General features: G+C 34.1%; 1 long non-coding RNA gene across 1 annotated transcript; it reads left to right on the top strand.

The window, feature by feature from the left end:
• The first annotated feature begins 5738 nt into the window (after window positions 1–5738).
• LOC117318018 lies at window positions 5739–12915 on the top strand. The gene is made up of 3 exons (XR_004530292.1): window positions 5739–8379; window positions 10154–10326; window positions 12008–12915. It is a non-coding gene; the product is annotated as an uncharacterized LOC117318018 (long non-coding RNA).
• The last annotated feature ends 1007 nt before the right edge of the window (window positions 12916–13922 follow it).

The raw sequence follows: 13922 nt of genomic DNA on the forward strand, positions 1-13922 counted from the left end.
AAGGGGGACAATGTGACGTAGTTGGAATTCAATCAAAACATAGGTATTTAAGCTTTAAATGCTTATATTACCGTTTTAGAGTTAGGTTTTTTTCTTATATTCAACCTATAGCAGTGATATCGCATTCTAAAGTCAGATTCCGTTCTTTCAAAGTGATTTATTCGTATTACATCATGACAACAAGCGACCGTTATCAGCACAAAAATATAGCTTTTTAAAATAAACACAAAAAAATAAACACAAAATCAATAGAGGTAGCAAGCATTCATTTCCAGGACGTTAACAATACACTTAATAACGTGACGTCAGACGAGTCGACGTCATTTAGTAACGACGTCACGTCCATTGTTCTTCATATCACGTGATATGTATGAGAAATTCAATTTTGCTTGGCAATGTTATGTAGTGACAATGCAGAGCAAATGGAAATATCTTATCCAGAACACAAGTATCTACCATTACTGTTATATCGTCAACTTTTCTGGTATCGTTAAAAGAAATCCTCCAGACACACCATGGAGATGAATGTGTACCTGGAAATGAAAAACTTTATTCAAATTGTAAATATTCCTATAGCTACAGTTTGCATTGTATCCTTTACATATTCATTACTAACGAAACATTGCATATATTGATTAATATTTTAAAATGCTAAGTACGTCTCTGACATAGAGTAATTGTGATCAATGGAAAAAAGGAAAGAATGTTGCATATGAAATACAATACTAAAAGATATACATGTTATGCTACTACCACCTCGCAAAGGTTTGAATCTTTCTTTTCCATGTTTTCCATTTAAAGTGAAAAAAACAAAAAAACAAAAAAACATTGCCTGATAAGTTATCACTTTTAGTATTTTATTATGATTTCATTACATTATTGTGCGATTTAATATCTTAAAGTTTTGTCGAGTTGTGTCTCTACAGCCATTTAAAACTAGTTTCATGTATGTAGTTAACCTTATCTCTTAAGAAATGCTCTGATGTCTAACCAATTTTATTCAGCTATAGAGTCCATCATTCATGCATGACCTTGCTCAACTGAATATCTAACTTTCGTTTCACCACCCAGTGAAAGATTTGTTCAGCACTAACTGGGTACATGTTATTACGCTCGTATGAAAATAAGATCAGTATTTGTTTTCATCTGTTAAAACTGTTTGTATTTTCACGTCTTAAATTGTATTTTCCTCCCTTGAACTGTACTACATTGCTCGTTTAAAGGGTGAACTGGCTGCCAGTGTCTCTGGGGTCAAAGGACAAACAGACTCTCTTACGGTACAGTGAATGTGTGACGAGTTTGGTGATGGAAGACAAATGTCTCAATGTCGCTTCTTTACTTACCCCAGAACAATAGCGTGTGTTGTCTGACTATTTTGTGTTATTTATCATTTTCTTACATATATTGTGCCTTTGGTGGTATGACAGAATATTTGGCACAGTGTTTAGAAGAAGCGATATTAAGGATTTGACAAAGTTTATAACTGGTACTAATGTGCTAATGAATAAAAATCGTATATATATGTTGATGTTTGAAGTGCGAAACATGGTTGAGATGTGTTGAGGTGAATATGCTTTACTAAAAAAATATGCAATATCCCATGAATATTTTGTCAGTGAGTCAAACAAATCATTAAATTAATGTTACGTGGGTTAATTCAAATTAATTATCAAATGAATGTTACATGTGTTAATTCAAATTGTTAACGTAATATGTAGAAGTGAATTTGTAATTGAAATTAGACATATTTAGCATATATAGCGACTTCCTGGCACACTTCCGGTGAGCTCAGCAATATAACCAAATTGTGTTAAAAAATGAAAAAAGAAATTTGTCAAATATATACTGAGTAGGATCTTAAAAGGTTTCACTAACAGAATCACAAAGAAGGGATATTTATATTTCGCTTATATACATACTTCCTGTAACACTATCAGCAATAAAACAAAATAGTGTTTTGAAATAATGAAAATAGTATTTGTCAAATTTTTACAGAGTATGATCTTAAATCCTTTTTCACCAGCAGGTTCACCAAAAAGGGATATCAAAGTAGTATTTCCAATATATCTTATCTCTCTATGTTCATTTTGTTGTGTTGTTTGTTGTTTCGTGAGTATTTAACACGCGTTGTTGGTTTTTGCATTAACATTTAGAGTTTGTTCTGATGCTCAAGTACAGGTTAATATATCTGGATAATATGCGTTCATATACATATTTGATAGTTACTGAATACACTCACAAACCATTGAACGTCAAAAATTCAAAATAACAAATTTTCATTTAGAGATATTTGTGTAAACGTCACGAATGTTTTCCAATAACATTCTCAATAATACATCTCCCTCCCCTCCGAGTCCGGAAGCCCGTTCACCCATAAGTAGCCCCGTAAACTAAAGAATTATACTAAGTTCTTCATTACAGTGAACTTGTGAATACTACATGATATTTTCCTATAATGTTCTAACGTCCTGCTGGGATTCCTGTGTCAGTACAACGCAACATAGTGTAGCTTACTAAGGAGTGGGTCTTATCAAATGATCGTAAATGCACATGACCATTAAGTTAATTCGGACAGACCATATCACGTGATAATGGTTTTCCATATATCTCAACAGATAGTATCCGTACACTTCTACCACATTTGTGACCGACGCCGATTACGTTGAAAAAATGACAACCGGAAATGACGTGATTGATGACTTCCGGCATGGGTACTTTCTGATGTTTAACACGATAGTTACCAGGATATCAGCCTAGTTACAATTATCGCCGTACCTTTGCGTCAATTATTTACATTAGTTCCAGTCATTGATTAAATCTGGCATGACTGCGAACGCAGTGTTATATATAATATCTTTTGATTTAATTTCCTACTTCACTCGATAAATTGAAGTGGAGACAGTCGTGAAATTGTTGTCCAAAACACCAGTATAATGTGGCTTCATAAACTGGTCCGTGGTACAATTTACATGGAATATTAGTTTACAGACGAATCATATGGTTTAATAAGCATATGTGAAATCATACCTTTTTTTCAGGCCTCAAACGCTCTTGTCCTGGTTCGCTATATTTTTACACAAGGCGTTCTGGTGGTCTGTAGTAGTGGTACGTGGTCAAAGCTATGTAGTCAACCTGCATGTAATACACATTTCTATTGGCTAAACAATATGTTATCATCTCGTACTATAAACGTTAACGTCGCTGTTGGTAACGTTGTCTTTGATTGGCTAAAGAAGCTGCGTAGTAATACCGACAGAAAAGAGTCATTTTAACAATGTAAAAATTCAAGGATTATTTATGAGATACAATTAAAAGATTGACTTGAATTATAGATACGTAATGCATTCTTAGCAGCTCATGAAGAATATAACACGATGAGTGGAAAGGCTTTACCAATTAAAAATTCAGTCGATTTAACCCTAAGAGTTCAAAGATTTTACCTCCCTTATGTCACATGTTTATACATTGTTCATACATAAAACCGCTGTTCTATAATCAATATGAAACTGTTTCGTAAAAAGTTGTTGCATATATATGCATAACTTCTTTTTATCATGAGGTGAAGTATCGATTCATGAAATAAAAAATATAGAAGAAAAGAAAGAAAAATAAGATAAACAAGAGAAATATTGATAAATATAAAAGTATATCGGTGAAATTGGTCTTGCTTGCGTGTGCAATTAGCTTTTGACACTTACAAATGTACTTCAAGTAAAATGTTTTACAATCACCATTCATATCGATCTCTGTAACGATAAAATATATTGTTAGTAAATTACTTATGTGACTGATATGTTTGTATCCTTCACGATTGTTACCAAATACACAATACTCTTATAAAGTATATTACTGATGATATAAGTGAATATGTCCTATATTTAAACTTTTATTTCCGTTATAACGCCATCATATACTTATATTATACAATGTATGTGTACATTGATTGGATAATGTCACCTACCGCGACATGACGTCACACTAAACAATACGACGATGTCATCAGTTAGCGACAATTAACCAATATGATACTGTTTAGTTTTCTGATTATGTTATAACATAATACTGTATAGTTTGTAATATTAGTGGTGATTCAATTTCACTGTGTTCACAACCATTAAATATAACGCGAAAATTAATATCCAGCGATTATTGATATATGCAAACAGATGTATCAAAGTGTTAACTACATAATGTTGATAAAGCGTGGTTACTCGATGTGTAATACCCGAAAACTGGCCCTACTGTGATATTTAACAACTTTATAGTATTATCTGTACGACCAACTCGCCACATGACACTGAAATGACATCTCTGAGATTATGTTCTCCTTCATTACATTCATCCGAACATACAATAATTAAATTCAAATGAATAACAAACACATAAATGGGATGACAGTTCGTTGCTCATTTATTCACATAAAACAACAATGCCAACACCCCCTTACACAGATGGCCGAGTGGTTAAGGTGTCCCGACACTTTATCACTAGCCCTCTACCTCTGGGTTGCGAGTTTCTCCGGGTACTCCGGCTTTCCTCCACCGCTAAACCTGGCACGTCCTTAAATGACCCTGGCTGTTAATAGGACGTTAAAAAAAACAAACAAACAAACAAACAAACCCCTTACACAGAACAAAAACAACATATAACCCTGCTAACCGGCATATTTCCTATGGCTATAATCACTTTATTTTTTATCAAAAATGACGGAATATCTTTAAAGAAGAAAATATCTACGTAACAATAAATCAATGTACATGTTTATGGGGTGAACAACGAACTCAAAAGAGCGCACTATCCACGTGCGTGCCTTATATAGCCTTACACCACGTGACATCCACCCAGTTGCGCTATGCACACGAATACTTACAGAAACAACCGAATTTAATTTCATTGTTTCTCGGAGTGTTATGAATGCGATAAAAGATGTCGTATAAAAGAGTTCTTGTAAACATCATACCCGAATATACACTATGGAAATACCATTTCGTATTTTATCTGCAGGGTATGATACTGCCTTGATAACTGTTTCAACCCCCCATCCGGGTTCTTGATGGTTAAATATCCAATCATAAAGATAGAAATGGAAAATGCTATTAATGCATGTCGAGGTCTTAAAATATGTAAACACTTGTGTAAGATCGTTCATGATCTAGTTAGGTTTAAGGTTTAAGGGCAGATCATAATTAATACTGATCCGGAATTAGCATTAACATACATTTCACATTTAGGTGAAATGATGCAAAACCTTATACACATAAGACCGACATAACTGTTAATAACGCTTTAACGATACCGTTAGTGCAGTATCCTATATTCAACTTTGTATATCATTGTTTATAAATAACTTAATTTATGTCTACCATTATATGACTAGGTGTCATAGAAAATTTATTTTCATTTTTTTCGTTGAGGAATATAATCATGGTATTAAAAGTACCTGAGGGTATGTGTTTAGGCATAGATGCTTTGTATAGTATAGATTAAATTTAGCTTTTACAATTGCATTTCAACACCTAACAAGAAACCGTCATACAAAAACATACTTTGATTTATCACAACCAGTCTGAAGTACTTTATATTCCTATGGTATGTGTAAGGTTCGATATATCATTATCATAAATTTCTCGCGTGACAAAATCCTAGCCTTCACAATATTGACGTATATGCTTATTAGTGATTAGACTTCTTGTATGTATACAGAGGTCTAAAGTGGGCCAGTTAAACTCCTGTACACACAAACAACACACTAAGGAAAAACATCAAGGATACTTTAAATCTTCGAGGAATCTTTAGGATTGATTTTGATCTCTGTGAATTTTAACTCGACTTTTTGTAAAGGTCAGATTCACAAGCGATTGGTGTGGTCTTGGCGATATATAATCCTCAAACAGGTGCCACAGCTAGAGGATCTGGAATGGTGTGTCAAAACCGCTGTAAATCTATCTGGGCTTTTTTTTTGTAGAAGGATTTTTGTGTGGACTGCGTCAACACACAACGAATGAAAGAATTGTTCTATAACAATTATCAGTATATCAAACACAACAGATTGTATCGTACACAAGTCTGGTGTGGACATATCAGTGAAATTCAAAACACTTCCAGTATTACCGGTCCATATGGTTTAAACAGTTGTGTGACCCTGATTCGAAGATAGGACTATCGGAGAACGATTTCCAGTAATTACCTTCCCTTTCATCGAGGTTTTATGGACGCTTATCATCTGATCGTTTGGATGTTGTGATCAAGTTTCGTATCGATTGCTGACGAACGTTCCATTTAATCCTGAGGTGCGATTCAATTTAGCCTAAATTGATTCGTATATTGGAGATCCGAATTACGTTAAGTAAAGAATTTCACACAGAGTTATCAACCAATTCCGGCAAGGACTGGTGCATTATGCAAAAGGAAGACATGCTGGTTATAAGTATCTGTTACAATATGAAGCTGCGGTGTTGCCTTTGAAAATCATATTGTGTTACAGTGGAAGTTGTTTAGAGAATCACGTGACTTTGGTAAGAAGACAATTTGATGAAGGGAAGAGGACCACGCGATGTTGTTTAAAAGGTCATGCGATGTTTCGCTAGACATTAATTGTTGTTTAGAGATATCAGTGTGGTGTTGTAAAGAGGTGTGTCCCTGATGGAATTGAAGGAATGAATCCGAAATGTTTTCGACACCCTCTAATTTGCTTTACAACAATGAGGATATGTGGTATTCCGATGTTCGATCATTTAACACACTTAATGATTTGCGATTTAAAATGAAGTTGACAGTATTTTAAAATTGCATGCCTTTATATAAATGCATTTATTGCACTGCATTTCAATACAAACAAAATTAAAGTGTATTTGAATGGCACGGCGAACGAACAAATATAGACCACAAAAGTAGTCTGATTGCTGGTACATAACGACATTGTGTACTTTCACGTGAGGAAGTGTCGCCTTTAAAATGGATTAAAAATCAGTCAATGTACGATAATATTGTCAATGCTCAGATAGGTTTTGCTTTAACTCATGAACAAATCGGACTGAAAAAAAAACATTAGGGTACTATGTAGTTTTAGAGTTAATTCCCAGTACTGACCATGGTTCGTGCTTTACAAAACTTCCGAATGGAAACCATCTAAACAGGTTTACCAACCGAATTACTTGTTGAGAAATTACTGTGGTGCGAATAACGTGGCGGGTGTGAGATAGATATGACACATATTCACTAAGACCAATTACATTCCAATAAACTGTCTACACAAAAAGGCCTGGTGTGTCTGGCTGTTGTGTTTATGGCAGTCTAAAACGGTTTGTAAAGGCGTAATTGAATATACAATTATCACTACGGAATTATCAGTCGGAATCATATAGCCCTATTGGTAACTGTAAAGGAGAAAGTGTTCAAAGGCTGTGTCTAATTTCCTGTGAACAGTACATTGTTTTGTATGTACAACTCACCACGTGCCAGAGTCACTGGTAGATGGCATCTTAGAGACTTCTGTGTAAATCACCCATGTTTATTTGAGGAACTTAAAGTGGAAATCATGTGAATGGATATAGAGTCCAAAACCTGTGTTTTTAAAAGTCTTTCTGGTGAAAACGTTCATTTTAAAATAACAGGGAATGTGATTAATATTGTGGAGGAATAGTAGCTCGAGAGATTACACATAGGAGAAATAACAGCTCGAGAGATTACACATAGGAGGAATAACAGCTCGAGAGATTACACATAGGAGGAATAGCAGCTCGAGAGATTACACATAGGAGGAATAGCAGCTCGAGAGATTTCACATAGGAGGAATAACAGCTCGAGAGATTTCACATATGAGGAATAGCAGCTCGAGAGATTTCACATAGGAGGAATAACAGCTCGAGAGATTTCACATAGGAGGAATAACAGCTCGAGAGATTACACATAGGAGGAATAGTAGCTCGAGAGATTACGCATAGGAGGAATAGCAGCTCGAGAGATTACACATAGGAGGAATAGCAGCTCGAGAGATTATACATAGGAGGAATAGCAGCTCGAGAGATTTCACATAGGACGGAATAGCAGCTCGAGAGATTTCACATAGGAGGAATAGCAGCTCGAGAGATTTCACATAGGAGGGAATAGCAGCTCGAGAGATTACACATAGGAATGATAACGTACTGTTTGTGTATCGCAGTCTATTCAAGACGGATATGGAAGTTCATCGTTAGTGTCCCACACCTCGATGTTTGACATAGCTGATTATTAATAGCGTTTTATTTACCAACGTCCTGAACATTTAATTACTGTGATGTATGGAGACATCAGGCGGAAGTAACTGGGGACTTGATACCTAACATAAACTGGGATCGAAGACGCGTCTATCATCTAATCTCACATTACTTCCCTCTACAGGTAAATTGAACATGTACATGTTAGTTATTGATAGGCATATCAGGTGCATCAATAGCAACACACATATATGTACTTAACTTACTGACAAACATAGATAAGGAATCAGTTTTATAAACTGATCTTTCTTACCAAGTGATTTTAAATGATTAATTGAATTGTAATGCAGTTTAATACTATATATAAAAACAATGAGTATATCGACTTACAAAAGAAAAATTAATTCTAGCTCAAAATCCATAACACTAGGTTAACATATCCAAACATGTAGATAAGCGAATAACACATCAAATAGCTTGACAGAAAAGGAAAAAACATACATTAAAATTCAAGATAACAAATATCACGTCCGCTCTGCAATAATAATGATAATGATTAATGAGGTTAAATATAGGTTGTATGGAACAAAGGTCAAAGGTCATAAAGGTCTGTCGTAGGTAACAATAATGATTTCAGCACATTTTGAATAGTAACTGCATGCATGCCGTAAAACTGAAATTATAGATTTCAATGATAACATACGTAGGACATAGGTATCATTCCAGGAATGTTTTGCTACTTTTTGTATCTTAAGTCAAAACTATTTATCGAAGCTGAATTGATTATAGCTTAGTTATCGTAAATGATATCGTGTTTTTTTATTGGAGTATTTTTAACGGAAAAAATGAAAAAGAATTCCACACATTAAGTCACATATGCTTAAAAATTGTATAATTCTGTTATCATTTTTAACTTTAAACTAATCCAGAACGAAAGTTATAAATACAAACCATGCCTTCAAATTTAGCAATTACTGGGGTTCTTCTGGATAACGACATTTCAAGATGGTACACTACTTAGTGTCAACTACTCGCAGCATTGTGAGTATATAAATAAGCGTAAGTGAAGTCTTACTCTGCTAGTCAGATCATTAGAAGCGTTTCCTGGTACGGTACCTATAAGCATGTTCTTGTTAGCACTAAACAGTCTTTGATTGAAGTTCTTGGTTTTGAATGACCATTTAGACCTAGACCTGAGTGTGTGCTTGCATGCCAGATTATCACTAATTTTAGGTAGATTACAAGTATGAAATGTTGTGTAACTAAAAATTAAATTTGTCGATCTAAAAATATGGATACTTCAACCCGGTCACTGTAAGTATTGCATAACTATAACAAGCACAGGTATTAAAACATCAAGTGTTGTTCTACTCTTACAGGAAATGGTTCAATTCAGGATAATATCTAATAATCGATAAATAAACATAAATGATGAATAAGGTATTCTTAATAGCTTGAATGAAAGAGTACATGTTTAGGATATAGGATATCAAAACGAATAACACTGATTGGTCAAATAAAGTTTGATATTGGATGAACAGTTGTCTGCCTAGAATCGTAATGAATCACAAATCCAATCACGGCTTCAGCAGTATTAGAAATGGATATATTGGTTTGATCACTCCATTAGCATTCCGGTCAGAAGGTCAATCATTGATAAACATATAATGTTGCAAATTCTAATTAAATGATGGCTGCAATTCCTTGTTAATAGAACTAGCATGAGCCGTAAAGTAAAGTCAATGACGCTACCTTTAGGCTTAGACCAATTATTTAGTTGTATTTACTCAGCTATGACATGGATGGTAAATCAACAATGTCTGTTTATCTAATGTATCAATAACATTATTTACATAGTATATCTTGCATAGAAGGTTCGGTGTCATCCCTATATCGTGTAACTATAACATCACTGAGTTGAGGTCTGTTTTTAAACTTACTGGACAATAAAATTGCAGCTAGTAGACGACATCAAAGTTGCAATGTCAGCTTCTGTAGCCAAACATAAAAGGATGAAGCTGCCAGCGCGGGAAGCAGGCCTGTCATTTCATCAGGCTATACAACGTATGAAGAGAGAGCGCATGTGCCAAAGCGAAACGATAAGTAAGGAAAAACGTCTAACTCTCCCCAGGTAAGACCTCGTCAAATCACCTAGCTAAGAATCCATTAAAAATACAGTACTTAGTTGTAACAATTAATATGAAAAAATATAAATGATAGGATTAGAATATGTTTAAAATCGTTTGCTATTTCTCAATATTGGTTAAAGGGGCAATGAATTGTAGTTTATAGCAAAAAAGACAGGCTACACGCTGGTTACACTAAATAGTCTCGGTTGTGTGTTTATCTTATAATATATATATTTATTATATAGAAGACGCGTGCATTCCATATCTTAAAAGTTATTATTTCAACAAATCAACTTATTATTTCAAAAGTTCAAAATAACTCAAAAACTTGAGTTGATTTTATTAATATGATATTTATATTTTGGTTTATATTTCATCAAAGTGGCAAAAGAGAATGGAACATTATGCGCATTTAGATTTATACTAGATTCACAAAGTTCACTATACAAGTGGAATTCCAACATAAATATTGCTTAATAATAATAAAAGACATATCTACCGATAATGATCGGGTATTAAGGGCCCCACTGTCCTGCTAAAAATGTTACTATCATTTTGCTATGTTTATGTCATATAAAAATATATAGGTACCTGACATTCTTAACGTTATGACTTCATGTAACTTTGGAGCTGCGATTTTTCATTACACACTTATCAAATATAGTGTTTATTTCGGATGCTCCTTTACCCAATTACCCAATTTTAATTCTGTTTTAGAAATAATACTATAGATTTTCGGTGAGTTTAAATGTTCCGTTTCGTTGCTTGATCCTTGACTGTTTGTAAAATTTCTTTGGTATGTTTTCACAAAATTATCTAAGACACTCCGATGAAATAATTATGCCAGCACGTGTTTGATTGTGTGGCCAATAGATACTGCACACTTTGATGTTTAGCGTCATGTGTTTATTGTTATAGTATTTAACGTCCAAAATACCGATTCTTTGTTGGATAGTTAATTTCAAAGAGACATTTCCGACAACATGTATACTGCTTATCATATTTTTTTTAGATAACACTCTATGAGAGTTTTTTTTACGTTTAAAGATTTTTCGTATGTAATTGTTTTAGCTATTAATATATATCAATTTATAATACTGCATATCTGACACTATAAAGAGATAAGGGTATCTTCAGTTTTGAAGTCACTATTTGTTATTTTCTGCAAAACTGCATTTATGACAGATTTTATAAAAACCAGAGGTTTGCCAAACATGATCGTGTGTCTAATGCTTTTGCAATATAATAAAATTTTGGCCCATTCAGTCTTCCAATATATTGATCGATACTCAGGAATCAGGTTTGGTCTTACTTGAAAGGTAGAATTCTATATCTGGTAAAAAAATGTTCGTTAAACATGGAATAGTTGATGAAAAGAATAAATAAATATCAGTGTCGATATGTTATTTCTAGTCCGGCGATCCTTTAGAAGTCACTCTCTGTGTTCCTGACTATCAGTGCAGATATATTGATATTTGTATTGAGTGTAATATAATATCCGAGTGCAGGTAGAGTGTTGTTCACGGTATAGTGCTCTTGAAACTACGGCATGCTGCCTGTTACAAACCGTTCATTGACATTCTCATTAAAAAGCCTGAGAGGATTTTTCTATAGTCTCGTTACTTTCTTCCTGAAGAAGATTTATTCTTTCATTCAGTGCTATGACTTTTTTAATATTCAAAGAATCTCATCTGAGAAACCCATCAGACGAAATCTTTCAAGCGATGAACAATCTGTGTCCTTTCAAGAGGTTGTAAGACGTATGAAGTCAGAGAGACAGTTGAGTGCAGACTTTAACTCTAGTAAGGGTGGGGACACCGAGACAAAATTGAAAAACGATGATGCCGTTCATGTGAGCGGGAAATCACAGTGCGATGATGTAGAAACGGACAGGTAAGAACATGAAGCCTTGGGGTATAGTTATACCTCTGACAAACAAGGTACTATTGGCTATATTTCTACCTCTTAATTGCATTCACCTCTGGGTTTGGGTAAATTTCTACGGCTAGAACATCATACCCTAGTCTACCTCTGTTACAATTCCTGTAGGAGATATATTTATGTATAAACTTAAAAGGGTCTTCTTTTCTCAACAAATCTGCTAGATACATTCTTGTTCTTCTTGTTCTTCTTGTTCTTGTTCTTCTTGTTCTTCTTGATCTTGTTCTTGTTCATCTTGATCTTCTTATAAGTTTCTTCTTCTTCTTCTCCTTCTTCTTCGTAAACTATTAGGATTATGGTGGCTTGGTTGAGTGCGAGATCGAACGGTATTGGAGATTTTCTTTGTGAATTGAAGGCTGTGGAGGGTAATTGAAGCCAGCGCATAGTGTGTCTATTTGGCAGCTTTTATATAGGTCCTAAGCTGAAGCATGACATTTTAGTTTGTAAGTTGGTTTGGTTGCCTCATCTGACATTTTTACAGGATATGCATTCCATAGATCTGGTAGATAGAGGGTGGTAGTGATTAGTTTAATGGATACTAGCATGATGGAAGGGCATAAGATATTACCTTTCTTAACATGCTGTTGCATTCAGATCAACTTGTAGGTTTCCTGTGTCAGAATAAACTGCTTATATTTCTGTTTATGAAGTTGTCGTCAGCCAAGAGATAAATTGCGTTGAATTGAATATATTACAATTTACGATATTAAACATCTTTTATTCAAAAGCAAAACTATTAATTGGCTAACGTATTTGTTTATTTTCTTAAATCTAATATTAAGTGATGATATTAAATTGGTTTAACCGACATAAATGTTACATTTTTAGAGTTATTTAATATGATGTGTGTAGAAAGTTAAAGCAGGTTAAGTCACAAACAATGTTGAGCTCTCACATCAAATTGATACAATTTTTTTCTTGTTTGGGTTTTTAAAACATAAGACTTTCAACGATTATGGAAGGAGACGGGAGACTTCCAACACAAGGTCAATGTTTGACCTTGCTAGAGGTCATACAACGATTTAAAGAACATAGGACCTCTAAGTATGCTACCGTTCATAGTGAACCTACCATCGTAGCGGAAACTAGTCGGCCTAGGTAATGTCCTCGGCATGCGCATTTGAACAAGAAGTGACCAGAGAAATATGCATGCGTACTGAATGAATTTTATTCTCATTTTCGTTTGCACTCACATCAATAACATCTATACAAATATCTCTATTAATACCGAGTGTACAACATTGTTTCTTCTCAAACTATCTAAATCATTGACATTAGAGGCTGAATCTTGTTTTAGATATACGTAGATTTCACTTAATTACGCATTCATTAAAGGGGTATCATTGAAATGTTTCTTCAAGAAATGTTATAGGAATGCTAAATATCCGCAACAAAGATACGAACAAGACAGGCAAATCGTTTAAAACTGTCTCTGTGTGTTTACATGATGGTGTATATGATGGTGTTATTACACTGTATAACAGTCTGAGTATATTATGGTGTTATAACACTGTATAACAGTCTGAATATATGATGGTGTTTATGATGGTGTTCTTAAACTGTATGACAGTTTGATGATATGATGGTGTTGTTACACTATATAACAGTCTGAGTATATGATGGTGTTATTACACTATATAACAGTCTGAGTATATGA

Source organism: Pecten maximus, chromosome 19 (assembly GCF_902652985.1).
Source record: "Pecten maximus chromosome 19, xPecMax1.1, whole genome shotgun sequence".
Taxonomy (NCBI): domain Eukaryota; kingdom Metazoa; phylum Mollusca; class Bivalvia; order Pectinida; family Pectinidae; genus Pecten; species Pecten maximus.